Genomic DNA, 26,978 nt, shown 5'->3' with positions numbered 1-26,978 from the left:
TAGATACTAGTGCTTACTGGCAGTTAAACATGTATTAAAAAATTACAACAACAAATAACATATTACTGAGAATGGTCCACTCATTTGTACATTTCCCCCTCCTTTATTTTAATCTCAGTGTGTTGGGTAAAGGCGTGAGTCTGGACTGCTATGAGATTCAAATAACGGTAAAGGATTATTGTTTCGGTCGTGCGGACCGGGTGGTCGGGATCGCAGTACTGCAGCTGCGTGACATAGCAGACCGGAAAAGCTGCGTGTGCTGGTGCCCCTTGGGCCCTCGTATCAACATCGATGAAACCCGGACCACCGCACTACGAATCCTCTCTCAACGCTCAACTGATGAGGTTGCCAAAGAGTTTGTCAAACTAAAATCTGAGACCAGGCCTGCTGAAGAAGGGAGATGAAGATGAAACTCAAGATTGAACTCTTCAATTTATCATTAGGATTAAAGTGGACTGATTTAAACAGAAGTAACTGAGTACGAGACAAATGAAAAGACTGACAGACACACAAGCATTCACAAACTAAGGACCTACACTGTTTATAAAATTGTGTATGTTTATTCAGAGCCTTAAGAGTCACTTAACTGTTTGACTGGCTTTGCATCACTCTTCATGATGGGCAACTACTCACAAAATGAGTGCTAGCATTGAGAATAGTGTTCCCACGGTCATGGAAAATCTGGAAATATCAAGGAAAAGTTATGGAAACTAATAGAATCCTAAAAAGTAATTACTAAAATATTGAATTGGCTAGTAATCTCTGCATTTGTGTTTTACAAAAATCATCTAGTTAACCAAACAACTTGAAAATTCAATAATAAAAAAAAAATCTTAAATCAGCACTAAAATATTTTGTTGGCTCGCAATTGATATTTATGAGTGCAGTCTCTGCATTTTTGTTTTACATATAATATCTAGTTAATTAAATGATTGGAAAAGGTATGCAAATTAAATCTTTAACTGAGCACGAAAATATTTTGTTGGCTAGAAATTTATTTGTGGGTTTTATTTATTTTTTTTTTTTTTACAAATATTATATAGGCATTCAAATGACTGTAAAAGTCCTGGAAATAATAATAATAATACAAATTAAAAAAAAACTTAAAGTCAGCATTAAAACAATTTGTTGGTTAGAAATTGCTAAGTGCAGTTTCTGAATTTTTGCAAAATTGTTTACAAAATTATATAGTTTATTAAACAGCTGGAAAGGTCACTGAAATGTATTGGTTAAACATTGTGGGAGCCCTGTGAGAAGAGAAAAGCAGAACTATTACTTCACAGTTATTCAAAGCACATTGTAATGAAAGGTATCAGTAACATTGTGAGAACAAAAAATGCGTGGGTTTTGCCAAACCATGAGTCTGTGGGCTCATAACACATGTTCTCTGTGGCCTTCTGAATGGGAGGAGTGTAATGGCTGGGGGAGTGGTCTATTCTACCTATTCTTTGATTGACAGGCACAGATATGCACATTTAGACATACACTTTTCTCTATTAGTCTTGATCACTGATGTGTTCCAGAAATCTTATCTGTGATACCTTCAATGCATTCATTTTTGTCGACTTCAACCACACCAAATGCTTCAATGATCATGATTTTTCCCTCTAGCTTGTTTATGGGTGTCTCAAAACTGATACATTCGCAAGTAAAAAAAAAAAGACAAATATAGACCAACCAGTAGTGCCAGCCAATGAGAAGGGATGTACTGTATGAAACCTTGTTTACTTTGTGCCAAGTAGTTTGTATGTGCTCTTTTTTGAGGTGTAATGGAATTATAGTTTGTTTTGTTTGTAATATATGCACAATCAAACAGATGTAAAAACAATCTGTAAAGTAGACTACCACATGTGCATGTATTTCTTGTAAATTCCAGCTTTTGGACATATGTTTTATTTATGTTTTGTCATTATGTGGAAAGCTATTTATGTATTTGCAACTGTGGAGGAGTTTGCAGATTGAATCCATGTTCTGAATTTATTTATAAATGATTTATGAATTAATTAATGAATTTAATGTGTCATTCTGATCTTGATCTCATCTGATTCTGATGCATACTGTATATCTGTGGTTGTAAAACCTACTCTCGCTCTTTTTAACTTTCTATATGACTGTCGTTCCTCCTAAATCATTTCCTCTCTTCTTTCGTCTTCAGTATTTAACAGCAGAAGCATGTCATTTTTTTAGTGTTCTTTCTCTCTTTAGAAGTTCCTCTAGAGGAGTCTGATCCAGATATGGCAGGTTCAGCCTGGTCCAGGTTGTTGTTTAAAACCACCAGGCTGTTTCACTCCATTGACCTCTGCCTTTAAAGAGGTGATATGTTTTAAAAAATCAATGAAACAGAGGTAAGACTCATTTCTGTATAATGCAGATCACTTATTTGCATTTAATGTTGGTGCATTTTGATGTGGAATATGTATATTTAAACGGTAGTGAATGTCATTGATTTTGAGGCAAATAGTTTTTCACCTCCTAACTAAAGCTATTTTGGTATCGTCACATTCAGATTCTCTCACTTCTGCCTTTTAGGGCAGTTTAGGGTCATTGGTCCATTCAATTTTTTTATGTCAAGTATGGATAAACATTGTTAGTTTTATAAATGTTTACTATAAATACGCTGAGAATCGGATACATGGAAAAGTGTGTAATGACAGTAAGTACACTCTCTCTCTCTCTCTCTCTCTCTCTCTCTCTCTCTCTCTCTCTCTCTCTCTCTCTCTCTCTTTCTCTCTGTGTGTGTGTGTGTGTGTGTGTATATATATAATGTAAGCAACTGATTATAATTAGCTTTATATAAAAAATGGAAGTCCTTGTTTAGATGGTTAAGTAAATGTGTATATCGTGTGTATTTAGTCTGTGTGTGGCCTTGTGGTCATAGTGAACATGCTCAGTACTGCTGTACTTTGTCAGTGGTTAGAGGAATGAGGGGGGAAAAAGGGTTGCTTCCTTTTTTGGTGTGCAGGAAATCGATACGTTTCTAGCAAGTAAGTGGCTGATAGAGAGAGAGAGAGAGAGAGAGAGAGAGACTGTGAAATGTATAGAGATCTTAACAAAAGTTTGACGATCTGAGTTTATTACACCGGAAGACCAAGAGTAAATGTTACCGCAGATAAATTGTCACAAGAGTGGAACAAGAAAGAGTAACGCAAGAGAGCACTGCAAGTTGCCGCCTCTCTTCCTTGTTTATCTTGATTGTGTGGTGGGGTCAGTCTGTGTGTGTGTGCACGTGTGTGAATGAGTCTAGGATGGATGCCTGCTCTCACTGTTTCCCATCATCGTAAAGTGAGAGCAGATGGAAGACTGAGAAACAGGAGAAAGGAGGAGGAGAAAGAGAAAATAAGAGGGCAAGACAAAGAGGAGGAGACTCTTTAGCTGACTTTTTGGCGATCTCTGGATGGAGAAATAAGTCCCACACTAGACCTACACGCACTACGATGTCACCGTAGGACACTTACGGTAAGAATCCTGAGGGTTAAGGTGTTAGGGGTGCAGCTAGAGATCAAGGTCAGTAGAGGGGAATTTAACAGACAGTCCTAGAAAACACAGGAAGTAAATAATGGGTGTAAGTGTGAAAAAGTTGTTCTTTTTTTTATTTCTTTTTTTCATCTGTCAGCAGTCTCAAAAGTGGGTGGGAAGAGTGAGAGGTTCAAGTAATACACAGCTTGAGGGTGAGTTTTGGTAATCGTTGCCTTCTGCACAAGTATATTAGGTATCAAAACTAGACTAAGAAAGTTGAGGTGTTTTGAAATTTGCTTTCTTATGGACTATACAACCTTCAAATCAGTCAGCTGTCAGAGATATATACAGCACACATGGTTTAGCTCTCGTGAAAATATACTTTAACACCATGTGAAAACTGATTTAAACCAATGCTGTGCTTTTGTTATTCTGTGACAAAGTTTGTATAAAAAAAACAACAAAAAAAACTACATAATGGATACTTGAATTACATTTTTTTTTACAATAGTGATAAGATTAAATGTTTCTCAATGTAACTCCCTGAAGGCATCTTAATTTTGGCAGGATTTTAGTGTAATATACTTGAAACCTACTTCTGTCTGTTTAGTCTGGGGTCTCTATGGATGAACTGCTCAGGATGTTTATACTGTATATAGTAATCTGTCTGTTTAGTCTGGGGATATAAAGTTGTCAGCAAGGATGTTATTACTTAGATTGAAAAGTGAAAAAAGAAAGAGAATCCAATGTTAAATGTATCATGCATGCTAAATAAATGTATCACTGTTTCCACAAAAATATTAAGTAGAACAACTTTTTTCAAATGTGATAATAAGTTTAAAAAAAATTATTACTTGAGCATCAAATTATCATATTATATTGTTTTATTGGAGTAATGGCTGCTAAAAATTCAGCTTTACAATCACAGGAATAAAGTACATTTTAAAATGTAGCAAAATACATAATATTTCACATCATTACTTTTTAAGCTGTATTATATATAATTAAATGCAGCCTTGCTAAGCATAAGAGATTTCTTTCAAAATCATTTTAAAAAAATCTTGCCAACCCCAAAGTTTTGAATGGTAGTGTGTGTATATATATAATATTCCATTGTTTGTTTTTGGGGCTTTTTGAAAGACCAGTACATAGAGTACAGTATAACTCTACATAGTCATTGCCAAAGCCTATTAATCGCCTTTGGTTCTATTTGGTTCTAACTGGAACATGTATTGTATGTTTTTGGTGAATATTTAGTTCTGTTGATCACATACTCTTTCAAAAATCAAGCAAGGAAAATCAAGCAAGAATGTTTGTCTTGTACTGAAACATATTCTCAAGACTTGTTTAGTACATTCCGAATTCTGGCTTTCTTCAGGTTCAGGAGTTTGTCATGGGCTGTGTAATGTGTATGATGGCTTTGTGTATATCTGTGACTGTAGCTTGACCCTGAGTTCCTCCAGTGGCCCATATAACCCACTGTCAAATAAAGCAGTGACAACACACAGCAGCCTCTGTCTGATCAGATATATTTATCTCTCTGCCTGCCTGTTATTGTTAATTGATAAATAATTAAAAGGTCATTAGAAATTACATGCCTTTATCTGGTAAAAAGAGTCATCTCCTCCTTTTGCTATACCTGAGTGCCGTTGTAAGGATTGGCTAAATTATTCATCAGCTCTTGTCTTATAGTTTTTCTATTTAGTTGTGATTTATCGCTTTAATGCATTTACAAGACATTTTTTCTTTACTATTATTATTATTATTATTATTAATTTGCATTTACTTTACTTTGTTTTATCTTATTGATTTATTTATTTATGAAAATATGTATATTGGTGTGGTGTTCAAACGCAAGCAAATTCAATTAAGGCTATAGTTTTTTTAAAAAAAAAATTTCGTTTTTTTTGTTTTTTTTAAACCACACACAAACTATGTTTCAGTATGAATAAGTGTAACACGAGTAGAAAAGGAAGTTTAGTTTAGTTGTTCAGTGTTTTAATCCCATGAGGGGATTTCAGTAAAAACGGATAAAACAGAAGTAACTGAGTTCCTCAAATTCTGTTGTATTGTGATAACAGTGAAGCTGCTAGCAAGGATAACAAAAACTGAAGAATAAACTACTGTTAAAAATAACACTAACAATAGAAGAGGGACAGCAGCATGTCACAACCAGTATGACATCATATTATTAGTCACACTTGGTTAGGAAAGCACCACTATCATGCTTACTGTTTCTCATAGGTTGAGTTAGAGGTTATGACTAACAGCTCTAAGCATTAAATTTTGCATGTAAATTGTCTCACACCATTTAAGGTGACTCAAACCATGCAGCCATGTAAAGAATAGCTAGACATCTGTGGTGATAAAAGTATGGCGGATGGAAGAAAAAAAAAAGACCCATAGACCTGCATTGAAGGAAGGAGTTGAACTGTAGAGTACATAGATACCAGTGATCAGTTGCATAAACTGCATAGACATGTCTTAAACAAGTTTAATTTAGTTTATCTATTTTGTTTCTTTAAGAATGGTCCTAGTGTAGATTGGCCTAATTTGAATCCGAAAAAGTAAGACCATTTACTCCTTGGCTGACTGCTAGTTGGTCAGACTAGTTCTTAAGATAAATAGTGGCTGTTTTTTATGATGTCGTAGTGTTGTGGTGGAGTTTTGGATGTGTTACTTTGACCTGGGCCAGTAAGCAGCCACATATAAAATGCTAGAAAAAGTACTTGAAACAATTCTTAGCTGTCACCATTAGTCAGATCTCCATCATAGGCCCATAAATGCCAAGAATTCCACACTGGGACGTTTACAAATTCAATTCACACCAAGTTAATGTGACATCTTTAGCCCCAGGTGTATATCTCCAGTGAGATTTTTAACCTTGAACATTGCTCTTTAGCTTCAGCTGCCCATCGTATGGCTCTCCCCATGATGCCCGCCTTTGCCTGACTCAGTCAGCATGCTTCCTGCACACCCTGAGTGAAGCTGAGGAAATGATGAAATCCCACTGCAACAGTGGCACACTTCACTTTTTTTTTCTGCCTGTAACTCACTAAACAGACATTTAGTAAAGGGTCTGCTTCAGGATGGGTTTGGTAGAGATGATGCTGTTGGCCTTTAATGTATTACAAGATGTTCTTAAGAGGTTTTCCTGTACTTTTCCAGTGCGTTAGTGCTGGATGAGCACTATCTGAACAACATTCCTTCAGTAGCCATTAATATGTAAACTACAGGGAAAATCAATCTCTCTTTTAGTCTTAGCTATCTTTGCCTCTGTAGCTCTGATTCAGAGTGAGCTTTCAGACTTCCTGAAACTCGGTGGATGAGTTTTTACATGGTTTACATGTCTGAGGAACACTTTGATATATTTAAAGATTAACTCAAAGATAGCTAATGTTCCAGACCTGTTTCAGTCTTGCGTGTGACATGATGTTTGCATAACTTAAAGAAAAACATTTTCAAGGGAAACGTTTTGTTAGCCAATTTTGGGGAAAAAAAAAAACATCTGGTTAACCCAAATATTTGTATAAAGGTTACTTTTTTTATAAGATTAAACATTAAGCAGGCATCAGCAGTGGTGCTGGGAAGTAACTAACTAGCGATGTAGTTTAGCTTTTTCCCGAAGAAACAAGCTACATTTTTCATATAAAAAGTAATAAAATGCTGCATTACCATCAGGACCATTTCTAGCCATTTTGACGCCCTAAAGGAGAAATCCCAATTCATTCAATACATTTTATTACATTTGGATACATGTTTAAAAAATCATGAATGACTACTTTTTGTTTTTATCTTGTTTTGTTGTTATTGAAACATTGATTTAAACGGTCTGTTTTTTCATTATTTTAGTCAAACCTATAAAACCCTTTGTTACCCCAAACTACATAAGCCTGGTCAGACACATAAAAGTAATCAGAATCCAGCTTCTTATTCCTTTGTTGCTCATTGACGTGTAAACTAGAAGTGAATGAATAAATTCAGCAAATTCAGTAAGGATGCATTAAATTTAATAAAGCGGTTTAATAAAGGATGTCTTGATTGAATTAGGAGATTTTACTATAGCAATATTTTATAATTAGCTGTTAAATTTTATATGAGAATATTACACAACACACTGATCCTTTAACAAAGCATTGGTGGAAAATGCACACCTTATGGACTGTTTTGCAGCATTTCTCTCGACGGCCAAAAAAATTTCTCGAACGGGCAACCTGCTTTAACAAATATTCATTTTGTGCACTTTTACAGTACCAATACTTTTAAATTGACCTTTGAACTTAGCTTTATTGCATGGCAAAAAAAAAAAAAAAGCATTACTTTACCAAAGCACTGACAGAACCCATTGACCTAACGGTGTTGTTGAGCACTCCAAATGCAAAAATTTGCATGCAGCAATGACAGCGCAACTCTTGCTGGTGGCACCCTAGGCGACCACCTAGCTTTCCTATGCCTAGAAACAGGCCTGATCACTATTTTTGTTACTCTGCATTGCTCACAGAACTTTACAGCTGAATAAACTAAAGCATACACTCTCCTAGAATCCTTTTCTATCTTTTTTTATGTGTAGCATTAGAGCGCCTGTTTTTAATCAGGGGAATCAGTTCATTTGGGTGGTTCATGTAAATATCTGAATATAATATTTTGCATTGTTTATTATTTTAAACATAAAATAATAAAATATTATATCAAATATTAATATATTAATTATATTATGATATTAATACATATAATAAGCTAGTATCAATAAACATAATATATGATTATATTATTAATAGCTATTTTTATATCTAAATTTTGATATGATACTATAAAAGCTATTGGCTAAAACCGCTTATGTTGTTTGGTAGGCTAACTTTTGTTAATAGCCTGTAGTTTAACGAACTACTATTAAAATGTAGCTGTAGTTGAACTATTCTTACTTACACATATCTTGCAACATGACAAACAGCAGTTTCAAAGAATCTCCCCCAGCACTGATCTGCTGTCATCTCGTGATTGTATTTTGTCATTTGTGAATTACTGTATTCTGAGGAATCCTGCTGCAAGTCGCTTCATGTTTAATCGGTCCTTAAGATGCATCTGGTAACCTTCATAAGCATCGTGTTGTCCAGTCGGGATTCTAGACTGAAACAGACACTGACAGACTTACAGTACAGTACAGTTTAAATGATTAAATTTGAATGTTGTATAATATATCAATACTTTAATGTATGGTAATGTATTCACTCTTTTTGTTATTACCGTGTTGTGTCACACTTGCTGTTGCAAGCCTTTTCTTTTAGCTGTTCTCCCCAGTCTGTGCAGAAATACATTGTACAAGTATTTGCTTGTTTGTCATTAGCGCTTCCCTCTATTGTGTGATCTTTCAGCGGTTAATCAAAATGTTGCATTTCACAATGTTTTTTCCCCCATCCCCTCACCATTTACCAGACTGAGTTTGAGTTGCATTGTTTGTGTTGGTGCATCAGGGTTTATACTGTTAACCTCATATGATTGTATTATATTATATTTATATTTATGATATTAATTGATATTATATTATATTATATTATATTATATTATATTATATTATATGATATTATATTATTATATATTTTTTTTTGCATGATCTTTTGGATTCTGTTTATGATGTCTATTATCTAATGGCCCAGATTACAGTCGGTAGGTTTTTAAAAATATCCCTCAGGGCCTGGGAGATTATCTGAAGTGGTGTGGAACAATAGTGACCAGAGCATGCCAGCAACACACACAGACATGTAGGGTATTCTGAGACACACAAAGCTGATCAGGAGACAGGATCTTACTCCTTTTGTATGCTTGAATTCACTCAGATATAACCTAGATACACATACATACATGTGCATGCACTCCAACCAAGGATGGGGCGATAAATCACATTTCACAGGACATATGAAAGCACACCAAAAAAAAAAATATTTAAAATGTTTTTTTGGCTTTGTGTCAAAGGGAAAAGGTGGAAATCAGAGAGGGCACACAATAGCCCCTCAGAAAAACGTACACACACGCTGCCACTTTACTTCTAGACAAGTGTTTGTAAATCGCCAGTCATTTGTTTTCCCCTTCCAAAGAGAGGAAGTTCAGTGTATTGAGTGAGGATTTTCTAGGTGCTGCCTTAAATTCTTTATGGGGCAGATATTGTAGTGACACTAACTAACTAACTAACTAATTATTCATTCATTCAACATTACAGTTTTAGCTAAGAATTTATATGTGAATGATCACTATTTTTAATCCCGTTTGAAATTATTTTCAAAGGTGCAGCCCACAGGAAGTTGAACTGGAATTAAAAATAAAATGACAGGACATAAAATGACACTAGTTCAAGCATTTTAACTTTCTTTGAATTACAGTTCATTTTTCTACTTTAAATTCAGATTCAATTTGCAATTCTGCAAAATCAAAAAATTTAATTGGAATTTACAAGGCAAGTGTGTGCTTGGGAGAGCGTGAGTGGATGATTTATGGTATGTGATTAGTAAAACCGAAAGTTTTGCCTCTTTCTTTCTGTGGTTTGTACTTTTTTATCTTTCCCCCCTTTTCTCTGCCTACTTTTTGCGCTCTACATCTTACTTCGTTAAGCACGTCCTGCATACGTAAAGTGTTTGTAATATATTTTTATTTATTAAAATAGTAGTATCAATACATTTTATATTTTAGTTTTCTCAGTGACTACTTTTTTTTTTTCGCTGTACAGTGAGGGTACCGCCTGACCCTACTGTGGTGGCAGTTGACAGGTGTTCCTGTAGCATGCGTGTTTGCAAACATACATTTGCATATGTGGTTTTTTATGTGTGTATATTGTGGTCGGGGCCTTGTCATTTTTTACCCTTCCCCTCCCACAGAGAACCCCTTGTGTTTGTCTTTTTCCAACCACTTGCACTGTTTTTCTCTGTAACCAGTTTATTTCTGTCCTATTCTGTCACTTTTCATGTAAATCACTCCCTGCACCTTGTGCTGCCATGAAGAATTAACTTCACAAAGTTTGCACATTTGGCTTGGGTGTTGTCACTGTGTCAGTACATGCAGATGTGTTTTTTTTTTTTTTTGCGCTCAGTCATTACTAACATTTAGAGTGTGAAAGGTCTTATGCATTCCATTGCAAATTATATTTGCAGTGTAAAGACTGTGTATGTTGATTATACAGATTACAGTGAAATGAAAATTAAAAAATATGACTTTGTCTTATGCATTCCATTGCAAATTATATTTGCAGTGTAAAGACTGTGTAGGGGGTGGGGGTTTGAGTCTCGGTACTGGCAGGAATTGTCGGTGGGGGGAGTGAACAATCAGCGCTAGACTGCAAAAGCTATTCTCTGCACTTCAAACACACACACACACTGACACACACACACACACACACACACAAAACATTAGCCTTTACAGACATGGTGTTTTAGTGGAGAAAATGTTGTATTTATTTAAACATCAGTTATTTATTATTTACCCTTGCATTGCGGACAAGCAGAGACTTGTCCCAAGCTGTGCGCTTCGCGTTGCTTCGTTCTGAATGGAGGCAGGATAAAGTTAGGAGGTTTCCCTGACAGTTTGACAAGCTCTTTTGAATGCTTTTCATTGGTTAAATATTTGTAAAACCCTCAAACAGACATAAGGAAGACCAATAGCAGTGATCTTTAAACGATAATAAACGAAATAGGCCTGTAATAAAGAGTTTGGATTTTTCCACGGCACACCTGACTGGTCTAGGGTATGGCGACTGCCCATACTCTGCCATACGGAAACGCCGCCCCTGTGTCACTTCACGTAACTTCACATTTACTGTGCTTTTTTGGTCCATTTCCTCACTGTCTTCTAGCATTGAATGGAAGAGCAGCTTGAACATTAAGTTAAATGTCTCCTTTTATGGTCTATGAATAATATAATCTTGGTTTCAAACTACATTAATGTGAGTAAATGATGACATAATTCACACTTTTGGGAAATTATCCCTTTAAGACTTCCAATTAAACTTGAGTAGGACATGTACTGATTTGTAACCGTCAAATATTTATTTTTGGTTTTCATAATGACTAGTTTTTTTTTTTTTCCAGTGATGTGGATAGCATAACCAAGCTGTGGCCACAGTGGATAACAGCTCTTCCAGAGGTGCTCTAGCATGTACAGTATGCAGTGTGTTTTAAAACACACATTAAATACACACATGTGGTTTCTGTAATTAATTCTTGTGTTGAGGTCACTCTGGAATTCTGTCTGTTGGACAGGTTTCATAAGTGCTGTTAACTCTATTTGGAAAAGTGTGAAAATTTGTTACAGTACCTTTCATAGATTTTTAAAAATGTTTTTCAAAGAAGACTTTTACATTCAACAGGATTGCATTTTATAGTCTTCAGTGTCTCATGATCACTCTATCAATATTTTGTCTGTCTTTACTGTCCCTTTGTGGGGGCAGTCGTGGCCTAATGGTTAAGTAGTCGGACTTGTAACCCAAAAGGTTGCAGGTTTGAGTCTTGGTACACACGTCATGTCCTTACCTTTTCCTTTACCTTTCCTGTTTGTTTGCATAAACGGTGTTCCACAATTGCGTCTCTCCATTAAAAACTCAAAATCAGGATGTACTGGTGCTTTTGCACAAACAAATGATGCTTGAAAATCATTTTGAATTACCATCATCATTAAGCAGTTCACACATTCTTCCTGTAAGGAAACAAGTTCTCAGACAAGTGTTTTGTTCTCTTTTTCAGAGAAATTATGATTAATCTTGAAAAGGAAGAAAGGAAAGACATGTCTCATCTTTGGCTTAGACTGCACGCGGAAGAAAGAAGGAGGTACATGCACAGCTCTGACATCAGAACTAGCAAACTAAAGTCTTTTATCACTAATTTTTTGAGTTTAAAATTTGTGAAGTATGCAGAGACAACTATAAGAAAGCCACACATTGGTTGATTTCCCCAAAAAGTTTAAATGCTGTGTTGCTATTGGAAATGTTTTGTTTGTTTGAGCATCCTGGCAAACACATTCTGCAAATTATACACATCAAAACTTGCCTAACCTAAATCTTAAACAGTTTGTTTCATATCAGAAAGTGCAATTTCTCTATATATTTTCTTCTAGAGGTGGAGAGGGAAAATCAGAGCAAATGACAGAGAATATAACTTATCCTTCAAATATGCTGTGAGTATAAAAATCAGAAAATTGACACAAAATCATTCATTCAAACCTACAAAAATGAACATTTGTTATGATATAGTTGACAGAATGTCATCATGACCAGTTATTTTTGATTCCAACAACACCCACACTTTTTTTATTTGTCATTGCATTTCATCACTTTTTTACTTACATTTGGAAATGACGTAAAGCATGTGTAATCTTAAAACAAATCACATCTCCACATGCAACATGATATCAGAACAACCATTACTGAACCATCGTTCATCTCTATCCTTTCTCCCTAAAGACCAATTCCATCAAGACCTCCAAATACAATCCCTTCACTTTTCTGCCTCTCAACTTGTTTGAGCAGTTTCAGAGGATCGCTAATGCCTACTTCCTCTTCCTGCTCATCTTACAGGTGTGTAAAATCCACGTTTACTGAGTGGAGCATTGGAAAGTTACCAGAGTGATACTGTATGTTCATAATATTCTTTCATTAGGTTATCAGTCTATAAAATAAGTAAATGAATGAACAGGGATTTGGAAACAAAGTCTGTCCGATTCAAAAGAAGTGAGATTCTTTAAGGATGTTGCCTCAAATGCATGTATTTAGTTTAGTCATGCATATTTCAAAGAATGTGATCATAACATGACCCTGACTTCCCATATTAAGCCTACACCCCACACATTCAAAACTGCTAAAAACTTGCACAATAATGACGTTTCATGACCCCGTGACTTTATAAGCTTGCTCTTTACTAGCGTTGACTTTTCATTCATGCAAGTACAACTTCCATATACAGTGATAAATGATTGCGGGAGACAGAAGTCTGTGTAACTATTAAAAATTACATGATCAATAACAGACAATAATCATATCATAAACTGTATTTTTAAGCTCAAATCACGCAGTCATTTTAAGTGATACGACTTCTCCCATTCATATATGTACAACCCCAACCTCTCTGGCTCAGGGTGTTTAGTAACTATCAGTATGTTGCTGGCATTACTTTACTATCATGTTCCCACATTCAAAGCACGTTTACATTTTTTGTTTGTGTTTTGTAGGTTATTCCTGCTATTTCTTCACTGTCCTGGTTCACCCACAGTTGTCCCTCTAGTCTTAGTATTATCAGTGACTGCAGCCAAAGACGCCATCGATGATATTGTAAGTACACACATGTGACAGTTTACAACAAACTGAAGATCCAGTCATTCTTTGTTCATATTTCTTTCCTTTTTTCCCCTCCTGAGAGGGGACGACTGTCATTAGACTGTTTTTGCCAAATTATTCTGAAAGTCTTTAAAGGGATAGTCCACCCAGAAAAGAAAATTCTGTCATCAATTCCACACCCTCAAGTCGATCCAAACCTATATGACTTTCTTTCCCCTGCTAAACACAAAAGAAGATTTTTTTGAAGAAAGTTTTTTTTCCCATTGACTTTCATTGTGTTGTTTGTCTGTACTATGGAATTCAAGGCAATAGAAACTGTTTAGTGTTTTTGCCATTCTTCTTCTTATCTTTCACAGAAGACATGGGGGTGAGGATATGATGACAGAATAAACATTTTTTGGTGGGACTATACCTTTAATTTTTTGGTTTACTCCGCTGTGTTTAAAAACATCTAAGACAATATTATAAACAGAAAATGTCTTCCATTTAAATCAAATTTTTGTCCTAGCCAGCCACAATTGCAACATTTTGTTGATTGTTTTGTGCCATGAAGTACTGGATAGCCTTGCCCACTTTGACATCCCATTAGTCCAAAATCTCCATCTTCATACAGTATCTATTGCATTGCACCTGGTAAGGAGTATGAATCACTTGAAGAATTCTTGAAATCAGGTGACAGTGTGGGACCCCAATTAATTTCTTCTGTCCCCATGTGATCCAGAGGACCTCCAGACTTTCTGCCAGACCTCAAATTGAGCTAACTTTGGTTTTCCCCATGCTCTGGTTATAAGTCTTATGGAAATAAACAAAATTTAGTTAATGAGGCTCGCAGCTTTTACTGCAATACTCAGTACATGTCTAATTTAAATGCCCTTTACTTTGGCACACAGGCGTCATTTAATACGTCAAGCAAACTTTCCTCTGAGTAACAGAGAATCGTGAAGCAAAAGGTTACGGATCTAAAATTTGTCAGTGGTGGACTGGAAGATTTGATACAATAGTCCTTATGTTCCTGCTGAGGGGAGTGGATGGTATTAGGGAGTCATGCTCCTCGCCCTTCCTCTCCTTTTTTTTCTCTCTTCCAAATACTGGGATGAGCTGATTTCTGGATGCAGAAGGTCTTGGCGTTTGACCATCATCCCATGAGGGCTTCTATTATAATTTTCTTTTTGCTTTCATTTGGTGTCTTTTCTTAAATTATTTTTCTTCAGTGTTTTTTTTCTTTGTGTGTGTGTTGTCTTTTCTGACAGAATCGCCACAGAAGTGACAGGAAGGTGAATAACCGTAAAGTGAATGTGCTCATCAGTGGAAAAGTGAGTGGCTGTCAAATATTGTTTGTCACCCTCTCTCAGTCTTGTTACCTACACACCTTTTTCATACAAGAATTTCACATGACACCAAATGCAATCAGAGCTGTTTGTAGGTTCGATAGTTTACCTACAAGTAGTTTTATTTTTCATATATTCTTTACACAACTTCAGTTTATCTTTCATTTTGGTATATGATAATGACTTAAGAGTGTTTCAGTAAAATGTATCACCAATACTATTAATAGTTTCATAAATTCTGTCTATTTAGCTCAGATCAGGTGCATAAAAAGGCAAGGCGAGGCAAATTGTATTTACAGAGCACAAGTTTACCACAACTGAGTTGATCCAAAGTGATTTACAATAAGTAAATGTAAAAAGTTTTTTTCCGTTTTCTTCTGCTATTGTATGTGCACATTTTAAAGCAAAAAAGGTGGGATATAGTGAGTTATTCTCCTTATTTATCCCTGGTTTAATCTGGAATGCTTTCAGTTTTTAACTTACTACAAAACAAACACATCAATCACAACAGGACACAGCTGTAGACACACTGAAAGTTTCTTCTTCCTGTTGTTGTGACCCGGTTATCATGTTTTTATATCATACACACACACACACACACACACACACACACTCTTGCACAATGGCTGCTAGAATGATGCCTCAGATTTCTATTTTTTCTATTTTTGAAATAAGTTCCAGGTGGTCCCTCATCATATTAAATTGTGTTAGTATCATGCTCAGCGAGGGGGAATGTGCATTCATAATTTATGTTGCGTTAAATAGAAACATGACCCACACACCCTGAGTGTTGAAAATGTTGTGTTGTAATCAGAATTATGTGGTTTATGTGGTAGACATCCATGTTTTTTTCTCTCTCTTTCATAACAGACTGATAAGCGAGAAAATGGATGAATGTGCAAGTGGGAGACATCATAAAGTTGGAGAATAACCAGTTTGTCACAGTAATACATTTTACAGATTTTGATTTATATTAAATGTACCTGTAACTTTAAACTTTATATCTTTACTGGAAGTTTTAGGAGCAGATGTATATTAATACTGAATTAACATCACCTGGTCTCTCTGTATCCTCCTCACAGGAGGATTTTTTGCTGTTGTTGTGCAGCGGAGATATCTATTTAGTTTGTATTCATTGAGACTGCGCTGGATGGGTGAGAACAAGAGAAACAATAGAGGCATTGTTGTTTTTTATGTATGTGCAGCTATATTAAAATACATTTGTGTTCTTTTATGAAGCTGAAATATCTCATGTGAAGTACACAATGAATCCTGTGTGTTTTTTAAAATGCTGTTTTTTAAAACTGTGTTTTTGTACAGTTATTTGTTTTTTCTCTCTCTCTCTCTCTCTCTCTTTACACAGAGAAACCAACCTGAAGGGTTAAACAGGCTCTGACTGTAACAGGAGACATGGGGGAAAAGTTTAGAGGCTTTGGCTGAATTCAATTGTGAGGAAAGAGATAGAGAGAGAGAATTCCTTGCTCTAGTTAAAGGGATAGGTCACCAAAAAATGAAAATTCTGTCATCGTTTACTGACCCTCAAGTTATTCCAGGTTTGAAAACATGAGGTGCACTGCACTGCCTTTTTTTGGTTTACTTTTTTAATTTAGAAAAGAGCAGTGCGCTGCTAGACAACCACCGAATCAGCTTGTCCTGTCAGTCTAATCAAGGATTATAGCGCAAGCTCTGTAAAATCTTTGGTTTGCTGTTAAGTAAACTGTCATATTAGCAGAAACTTAAAAAAAAAAAATACAGCTCCGGGTAACCCGTGACAGCCACCACAAGTTTCTCCTCCATCATTGCAGTCTCTGGATGTTCCAAGCAATAACAGACTTCTATCACCACAACGGAAGGCCCGCTTCTCCATTCATTCAGTTTGACATTAAAGTTTGCAAACAAAAGTTCAAAAAACTTATCACATAGTATCATATCAATAGTTTCCAAGTGAGCTATGCAATTCCACAAACTGAGTTATTTATAAATGAAATGAAACTGAGAACTCCTAAATCTTTTCAACTTCTAAACAATAACATTTTCCTCTGGTCTTCTCTGTGCTTTCTTCAGGGGAGGTGTGCTGTGAGCCTCCTAACAACCGTCTGGATCGCTTCACGGGCACGCTGACGTTCGACTCACAAAAATACTCGCTGGACAATGAGCGAGTCCTACTCAGGGGCTGCACGCTCAGAAACACTGACTGGTGTTTTGGCCTGGTGCTGTTTGCAGGTAATAAATTCAGGCAGATGTGTGGTATGGTGTTCTGGAGCTGTCCTGGTTTCCCAGTTTAATTTCTTCTTTATTACTACGGAGAATGTGTCTGCTGTATGCTTTTGAGGCTGTAAAATGGTTTGCCAGTCCGTAGACTAAATAGACTAGACAAAAACTGTCTCTTAAATAAATAACACACTGTACTGGATTTATGATTGAAATTATTGTGGCTTGCTCTTCTGAAGTAAAAGTTGTCTGGTTCATATATATGTTATGTCTTCAGGCCCAGAGACTAAGTTGATGCAGAACTGTGGTAAAAGCACCTTTAAGAGGACGAGTATCGATCGACTTATGAATGTACTGGTGCTCTTTGTAAGTTAAATGCTCTTTCATTTCAAGATATGCGCCACCTATAAATATATATACTGTATGTACATGTACATGTACGTATGTATACATACATACAAATATATATATATATATAAATATAAATAAGTGCTGTCAAACGATTAATCGCATTCAAAATAAACGTTTTTTTTTTTTCATAATAAATGTGCGTATACTGTGTATGTTTATTATGTATATATAAATACAAACACATGCATGTATACATTTAAGAAAAATATGTTGTTTATATATATTAAATATATTTATATGTCAAATAAAATATAAGAATATAAATATCTAAATGTATATACATGTAAATATTTCCAAAATATATACTGTGTTTTTTTTTTTTTTGTGTGTGTGTGTGTGTGTGTGTGTTTGTATTTACATAATAAATATACACAGTACACACATACATATATTTTTGGATGCAATTAATCGTGATTAATGGTTTGAAAGCACTAATATATATATATATATATAATATATATATATATATATATATATATATATATATATAATATATATATAGATATATATAATAATGTTAATCTCTAAAAAACATATTAGCACAACCGTTTTCAACTGATAATATGAAGACTTTTTTTAATACCAAATCAGCATATTATAATCATTTTAATGGGTCAGTGAAGACTGGAGTATTGCCTTTTTTTTTTTTTACTAAATTGACTGTATTTGTTGATTGCATGTGGTTGGTAAGTGTGTAAGGAGAAGTTTGGTCACTATAAGTTACTAACCAAGGTTGTGTTTTCTTTGTAGATTTTGGGCTTGGGCTTCTGGCTCTGATGTGTATTATTCTTGGGCTGTGGGGAATGGGATTTGGGGAAAACCATGCAGGGTCAAAGTTCAAAAGCCTTTCTTCCTTCCAAGAGAAGAGAACACTGTGTTTTCAGCGTTTCTCACTTTTTGGTCCTACATTATAATCCTCAACACTGTGGTGCCCATCTCACTATATGTCAGGTAGAGTGTGTTCATGTATTGTATACTTGTATGTTTTCCAAAAAAAAAAAAATGAAAATGAATGAAGAAATTATGTTTCTAGGTATCTTTTGCCCTTTTGGCTCTAATGCTGCTGTAATTGTTTTCAATTAACCTTTGACTCAAACTGTCATGCTGATAATGCAAAAACTTTTGCACTAATTTAAAAAAAAGGAATGCCATTTTCATTCTGTTTACATTGCAGTATGGAAGTGATTCGGTTAGGCAACAGTTACTACATCAACTGGGACAGGACCATGTATCATGCAGGAAGTGACACGCCAGCTGAGGCTCGAACCACAACACTCAATGAAGAGCTTGGTCAGATCAAATACATCTTCTCAGACAAAACCGGCACGCTCACCCAGAACATCATGACCTTCAACAAATGCTCCATTAACGGGAAATCTTATGGTCAGGACCAATCCCACATGCATCAGTAGTTTATTACATTTATAAGCCTATTTTATTTCAAAAGATTGCCAATGCTGACATTCCAAGACATAAAAGTCCCCTGCAGCGATCAAACAGCCAGATACTGTTTGAACTTGAAAGTGTGTTTTCTCTGCCCTACAGGAGATGTTATTGACCACTATAGTGGACAGAGCCTGGAGATCACAGAGGTGAGAAACAAAGTCTCAAACAATCACCAGGGGTTTTAATGAGTCTGCTGGGTTAATGAGTTTGAGTTTGATAATAGGAAATGACACCAGTGGATTTCTCCTTTAACCGGCTTGCGGACCCAAAATTCCTCTTTTATGATCATAGTCTGGTAGAGGGTGTAAAACTGGAGCTTCCAGATGTTCATGCTTTCTTCAGATTACTCGCTCTCTGTCACACTGTCATGGCAGAAGAGAAAAGGGAGGGTGAGTGATTGTGTATAACATTCCTTTCATTTTTACTGTTTGTGTATATTAAAACATGAATAGTTTTATTTAAAAAAAAAATTATTCTGTAGGTGATCTGGTGTACCAGGCCCAGTCTCCTGATGAGGGGTGCTCTGGTTACGGCCGCACGTAATTTCGGCTTTGTGTTCCGCTCACGCAGTTCCTGAGACCGTGACAATAGAGGAGATGGGGATTCAGAGGACCTATGAACTCCTAGCCATCCTGGATTTTAACAATGTGCGAAAAAGGATGTCTGTAATTGGTATGCTCACTTATAATTGAGCAAATAGTTCACCCAAAAATGAGAATTTGCTGAAAATTTACTCACCCTCAGGCCAGGCATGATGTGAATCAGTTTGTTTCTTCATCAGAAGAGATTTGGAGAAATTTATCATTACATCACTTGCACAAAACTTTTTCTTTTAGTTCGTGTTAATGAGGGGGGGATGTTCTTGTTGTGTTGTGGAGGAGAAGACATCATATTTTATGGGATACTTCATCTCTTGTGGAGAAGTGATGAAGGTCACCACAGAGCACCTCAATGTGAGTCAACACCAGAAGGCTCTAGCGAGACTACAAGGAGAATGCTTCATCTCAAACACTTTAGACAATATAGCTCTGTTCCAAAACCTTGTGAGCTGCCTTCCTGACTTATGTCTACATATGTGGTAAACTAATTATTTCTTAACTCAAATAGAACATCATAAGCGGGTGATTTCCACTGGAATCTCTGCAGATTTTCCTCACAATAGGAATGCTATATTCTTAAAATCTTGGCCATTAACTATATATTTGATTGTGCATTCTCTCACAATCTTTTTTCTCTCTGCCTCTGTGGAGTTTGCTGGTGAGGGTTTGAGAACTCTTGTTCTAGCATATAAGGATTTGGATGAGGAATATTTTTCAGAGTGGAAACAGCGCCACCATGAGTCCAGTGTGGCGCTGGAGGACCGGGAGGAAAAACTGGAGAAACTATATGAGGAAATAGAAAAAGATATGATGGTATGCACAAAACACTAAATATATCCAGCACCATCCAGCACTTAATCTTAAATGATAGCTTTTTTTTTTTTAGAATATGAAGCTAAAGTGTTTTTTGCTGTCCTTTTTGTGTAGTTAATTGGAGCCACAGCCGTAGAGGATAAACTTCAGGATGGAGTCACTCAAACACTCGAACAGCTGGCCAAAGCAGAAATCAAAATCTGGGTGCTCACTGGTGACAAGCAAGGTGCTTCATTATTTAATTATGAAATTCAGCCATTTCTTTATGCTATTTGCAACCTTTTTTTTTCTCATCCCAATTGAAAAATTGGCATATCTGATCACTCCAAGTTTACTGACATGATTAAAGTAAGCCTGATGTGTTTGCATTGCCTAATTTGCTGTGCTCTGCATCTCATGCTATGAGGGAGGAATAAAGACATCAACCAACACAATCTCTTCCCAAAGACCATTTTTGTAATTAAACTCAAACTTCTATGCTGTACATTATGAATAAGCAATGATTCAGTTATGTAACAATGAGGTCAGTGCTTGTGTCATTTATAATCATTATGTAATGTACTGATTACCCACCATTTGTGTGCATGTGTTCTTGGTTGGCAGGATTGTTTAATTAAGTTCCTTTAATGATAAATTACCAAATAGCCCTCTGAAAACTTTAATAAAATGTCTTCCTCTAAAAGAGACCGCTGAGAACATTGGCTACTCATGTAACCTGCTGAGAGAGGAGATGAACGATGGTGTTTTGTTGTTGCAGCTAACTCCCCCGAGGAGGTCAGACAGGAGCTGAGGTAATATACCTCATGCAGATGACATAATATGTATCATACTTAAACACATTGGATGGAAGCAAGATTCATTATTTGGGGTGGGCGTTCACAAAAATGGGTGTTTTATAGGTAAATTTAAATGATTTCAGTTAAATTTCATATCCAAATTTAGCTTGTTAAACCATGATTCTTTTTCCTGCTATGTTTTTGGACTTTTTTGTATGTTTCTGCAGAATTTCTGTTGTGTTTATTCATATTGTCTCTTTTTTTTTCAAAGGGATGCCCGTCTAAAGATGTGTGTCCTGATACTGAACAAGACAAATTCCTTTATTCCTGAGATTATCCTGGGTAATACTCCAAAAGTGGTTCAGGATGAAAACGTGAATGGAGAGTATGGACTGGTGATAAATGGACACAGTTTGGTGAGAAACACAGTCTCTTTCCCTCCTCTGTACTGAAAGTGACTCTTGGTACTGAGATGAGTGTTGCTGCACAGAGTGAAACCATATCATTTTCCTGTTGTTTATGCATGTGTCATGTTTTTATACGCCTAATGTAACTGTATGGGATCTTTGTGTTTGTAGGCGTTTGCTCTGGAGAGTAACATGGAGCTGGAGTTTTTGCGGACGGCTTGCATATGCAAGACGGTCATCTGCTGTCGGGTGACTCCTCTGCAGAAAGCTCAGGTGGTGGAGCTGGTCAAGAAATACAAGAAAGCGGTCACTCTAGCGATAGGAGATGGAGCTAATGATGTCAGCATGATTAAAGGTGAATTCAACTTGACAATATAATATAGATGCCTAATAACATAAACATTCTTAGGAACTTCTTTGTGTTGATTTGATTAATATAAATGGCATTTTAGACAGAATGTGAATGTTTTTTTTCATATGTTCCTGCAGATATTATATCACAATTGGAGTATTTTAGATTTGTTCATAGCAATACAGTGTCATTATTTGTATGGTTTTTTTCTAGTATTTAATTCAAGTATTAATATTTTGATTTAGCTTATTTCAGTGTTAATTAACATTTTATTGAATTATTTATGTATTCATTCATTCATTTAATTTTTGTGTAATTTTTATTAGTGTTTGTTTTTATTTCCTTATAGCATTATTATTATTATTTTTCAGTTTCATTCATTTTAGTAATTAACTTAAACTTATTTCAGTCATATCTAATTTTCAGTTTTAGTTTTTTTTTAGGTTTTTAATTTTAGCTTTCTATCTATATGCTAGTGTACTCCTAAAAATGACTTTGTTCATGATATGTTTGCTGAGCTAATTCTCTTGCATTATTTCCTTTTCAATCAGTTGGTACAACTGTTTGACAGCTTTTATTTTTATTTGATTTGATATTAATATAATTTTTTTCTCTTTATTCCTGCTCTTCAGCGGCTCACATTGGTGTGGGTATCAGCGGTCAGGAGGGGATGCAGGCTGTGCTGTCCAGTGACTTTTCTTTTGCTCGTTCCCGTTTCCTGCGCGCCTCCTGCTGGTACATGGGCGCTGGTCATACCTGCGCATGTGCAAGTTCCTGCGGTACTTCTTCTATAAGAACTTCACCTTTACATTTGTGCACTTCTGGTACGCATTCTTTTGCGGCTTTTCCGCTCAGGTGAGCTAAGGGCAACAGACTGAAAACTGTTCTTTTTTCTTGCAAAGACTTAATGAATGTAAATATAAAAATCATTTAAGATTCTTGCATGTCTTTCTAGACAGTATATGATGAAGGCTACATCACTTTGTATAACTTGGTATACACTGCCCTGCCTGTTCTGGGGAATGAGTCTGTTTGACCAGGTAGGGTGTGTGTGTGTGTGTGTGTGTGTGTGTGTGTGTGTGTGTGTGTGTGTGTGTTTAATGTGATGAAACTTCATTTATGTCTGTATATGTCCGAACAAATACAATTCTGATGATACTGGATTCAGACAGTTGTGAAAGTCTTTTGTGAAACATAAGTTTTTTTTTTTTACTATTAACCTTGACGAAACATTAAAAAATGTCAATTCATCATGCTCCTGTGTGTTAAAAAGATGAATGAGACCTTTAGGCATTTCAGCTGTATAATAAATGGTTTGAAATGAACTAGTTCATTGAGATGAAACATGACTTAATATTGTTTTTATGTTTCTCCAGGATGTGAATGCTGGCTGGGTCTTGAGTACCCTCAGCTGTATGTGCCAGGACAGTTGAGCCAGTACTTCAGTAAACGTGCTTTCATGATGTGTGCACTTCACAGCTGGGAAAAAAAAAAAAAAACAGCTCTCTAGTGCTTTTCTTTGTGCCTTATGCTGCCATATATGACACGGCGAGAGACAACGGCAAAGATGGTACAGACTATCAGTCATTTGCACTGATTACTGAAACCTGCCTCACTGTCACTGTGTGTGTACAGGTCGGTTTATCCCTGCATTGCAGTTGTTTGTGCATTTAATTTGTTTAGATGTTTTATTTTTCCCTAATTTCTACTCTATATTCCCCACAGCTGGGACTGGACCTCTCTTACTGGACTGTTGTTAACCATCTCTTTGTTTGGGGAAGTTTGGGAATGTTCTTCATATTGACCTTCACCATGTATACTGATGGACTTTACCGGTTACGTCCATCTTCTTTTGCGTTCATAGGTAAGCAGGGGCTTGCATTGTCTATATCTTGTTTTTTTTTTTTTTGGATGCAAAGGATTTGTCAAAATATGTCAAAAAATGCTAAATACAGTAACTGTCTATGTGTGTGTGCAAAAAAAAATAAAACATTACTGTAAAAATTGTATGTATGTGTGTATATATATATATATATATATATATATATATATATATATATATATATATATATATACACACACACACACACACACACACTGTATTTTATATTTTTGACATATATTGTACATATATTTTATTATTTATTATATAGTGACCATGTTTGATTTTGTTGTTATTTCAGAGTTATAATCTAATAATAAAAAAAGTAAAAATTGCTTTACAAAAGCTGAATGACTGTGGCAATTATTATAATCATTATATTTTTGCTAATTTCAGTTTTTTATTATTAGATGATGAAACAGTACAATAAAATGCATGAGGATATGTGGAAATAATGTAGCATTCCACTTTAATTTGAAATGTGTAAGCCATGCCACATACTGTTTTTTCATATAAATTTTTTTTTCAAGAAAAATGAATTAGTATAGAGTATATATAGTGTGTGTATGTTGTGTTTTACAGGAACTGCCCGAAATTGTCTTAACCAGCCCAACGTGTGGCTGACTGTTGCATTGACGGCTATACTGTGTGTGCTGCCTGTGGTTGTGTACCGGTTCTTGTCCAGCCAGATCTCTCCTACCATCAATGAGAAGGTATAGAGTTACTTAACATCCCATCATTGTTCCTCAAATAGAGTGTAAATCACAGTTCCAGTTACTTACCAAATAACAGTAAATTACATCATTATTCCATGAACTATTATTATATCAATTACTTTTAACATTGTTTATACATACTTTTTACACATTGCCATGTTCTGAATATTAAGTGATTGACTGTTTACATGCACATCAATGAAATGCATTGATGTTTCTTTTATTTCTTAATACTGCAAGTAAAAAAAAAAATCATTTTGTTCTGCAGACATAAAACACGAAACAGCATTCTGAATTCAGAATAGTGCATTTAAATAGAAAGCAGTTTCTCTCTTTAAAAATTATTATTATTTATTTTTATTTTATTACCAAACACACAGTATCAGGTCATTTGATTTGCAGTGTTTTGGTTACGTGGTTTAATATTAATGTTGCCAAATATATTGGAGTCTTGATGTGCATGTAAATGAAGTCATTGTGAGTGGCTGAATGAGAGAGAAAAAAAGAAGACAGATTGAGAGGAAGTATGCATTATAATGTCTTCTTATAATTGTGTTTAACAGTGTGTAATTGTATAAGCGATAGTAGTATAATGAATAATAAAGAGAAAGACAGATTCTCAAGTGTTTGCTGATATGGATTGATGGAGGGATGGATAGATTGGTGAACAAATAAACAATTCTGTTTCGATTTTTTAATACAGGTGAGGTATAAGGTGTGTCAGATGAAGGAACCTGCTCCTCGTCCGCGCCGCACCAGGCGTCACCCGAGGAGCACGCGACGGTCTGGTTACGCCTTCTCTCACGCCCATGGTATGGTGACCTCATGACCTCTGGCAGATTTCTGCGGCGAAATGCGCTCACTTGCTCCACGGGCTTAATTCCCACAGGACGCTCTCCTGGCTTCAAGCCCACAGGTCGGTCTGCGGGTTACAGCCCGGTCGGGCGAGAACAAAACCCCAAACAGAAAGTAGAACCAACGTCACTGCAGATGTTTCGTGCAGTTAAAGACTCTTTCTTTTGAGGGTGCAGCTATTTAAACAGAGCTTGAACCAAAACCTTAAATGCTGTTTACAGGGTTTAAACTCTTGGGGACAATTTCACAGCTGCTGCGTTATGTACATATATACGCACACTAAGAACAATAGACTTGATTCCTAAAAGTACTAAATCTTGTTAGGGGTGTACACAGACACACTTGTCACTCAGAATGCAAGTGTGGTTTACAGCAAGAACAAACTGAAATATCAATCACCCTGAAGGACAGAGAGTACTTGTCCTTTCTACTGTCATCACTAATATGGAAGCGACAGACAAACTTGACCGTAAGAGAGCAAAAAGCAATGACATGCACATGATGTCATAGAGGAAGTCATGAGTGATCTATTTCCTGTTTCTACTGTTATCAAGGTATTATGTCCACTAATGCCTTTTGACTGTCCTTGAGTCCTGAGTTAAGCACACCCAACATTTTATATTAATGTCATAACTCAAAGGGGTCATGTCATATTTTTATCATTTCCCTGAGGTCCATTTATAATGTTAATCAAACAGTCCTAATTTAGTTCCCCCGCCCTCTTTAGGCCTTTAGGATTAAACAGGCCTTTTTGCTACTGTACCTTTAAAAGCTCAATATGAGAGCCTTCTTAGGATGTGAAATAAATAATGGCCTATTCACAACAAGAATGTTAACTATTACGATAACTATATTAGCGTCTACACCAGCGCATGATAATATTGTTTAGTGAAAGTTTGTTCTACAGTTTTGTTGTCTGCTGCTTTAAACGCTCCAGCGCTCCAGACTGATTTTTAAAACTATATCTGTATTTTTAATGTTATCATTGTTGGTGTGAATGGGCCTTAACAGTCCAATGAAACGGTCCTCTATCTTATCTTTACCAACTTGTTACCAGCTAGAATAATCATATCCATAATAGTATTCATCCCATCTTCCTCCTCATTATTTCACTGTGACTAGGCAGTCCAAGTTGCTGAATAGACATTATTGTTGTGTAAATGCGAAGGGTGTGTGTTAATGTATTCATCACTTTGACAACACAAAGTCATAGCTTCCAGAACAAGACGTTTTTGCAGCTTTGTTTCTATACATGCTTTTTCTTTGGACTAGGACAAGGGTTTTGACTTCTGAATGTTTCATTACGTTTACATCTCAAAGTCGTATATTTCAAAAGATCAAGGAAGCATCCATTTTTCATGTCATGATTAAATTGTGTCAGAGCTAAAAAAGAAATAAGGGGAGACCAATTTGAACA

General features: G+C 35.8%; 1 long non-coding RNA gene and 2 pseudogenes across 1 annotated transcript; all 3 read left to right on the top strand.

The window, feature by feature from the left end:
• Positions 1-87: 87 nt before the first annotated feature.
• Positions 88-12,240, top strand: LOC122141995. The gene is made up of 3 exons (XR_006158268.1): positions 88-2,345; positions 2,771-3,456; positions 12,180-12,240. It is a non-coding gene; the product is annotated as an uncharacterized LOC122141995 (long non-coding RNA).
• Positions 12,241-12,419: 179 nt separating this feature from the next.
• On the top strand, positions 12,420-23,144 carry LOC109093485 (annotated as a pseudogene).
• Positions 23,145-23,381: 237 nt separating this feature from the next.
• Positions 23,382-25,826, top strand: LOC122145117 (annotated as a pseudogene).
• The last annotated feature ends 1,152 nt before the right edge of the window (positions 25,827-26,978 follow it).

Source organism: Cyprinus carpio, chromosome A5 (genome assembly GCF_018340385.1).
Source record: "Cyprinus carpio isolate SPL01 chromosome A5, ASM1834038v1, whole genome shotgun sequence".
NCBI lineage: Eukaryota > Metazoa > Chordata > Actinopteri > Cypriniformes > Cyprinidae > Cyprinus > Cyprinus carpio.
This window is presented reverse-complemented; position numbering and strand designations above follow the sequence as displayed.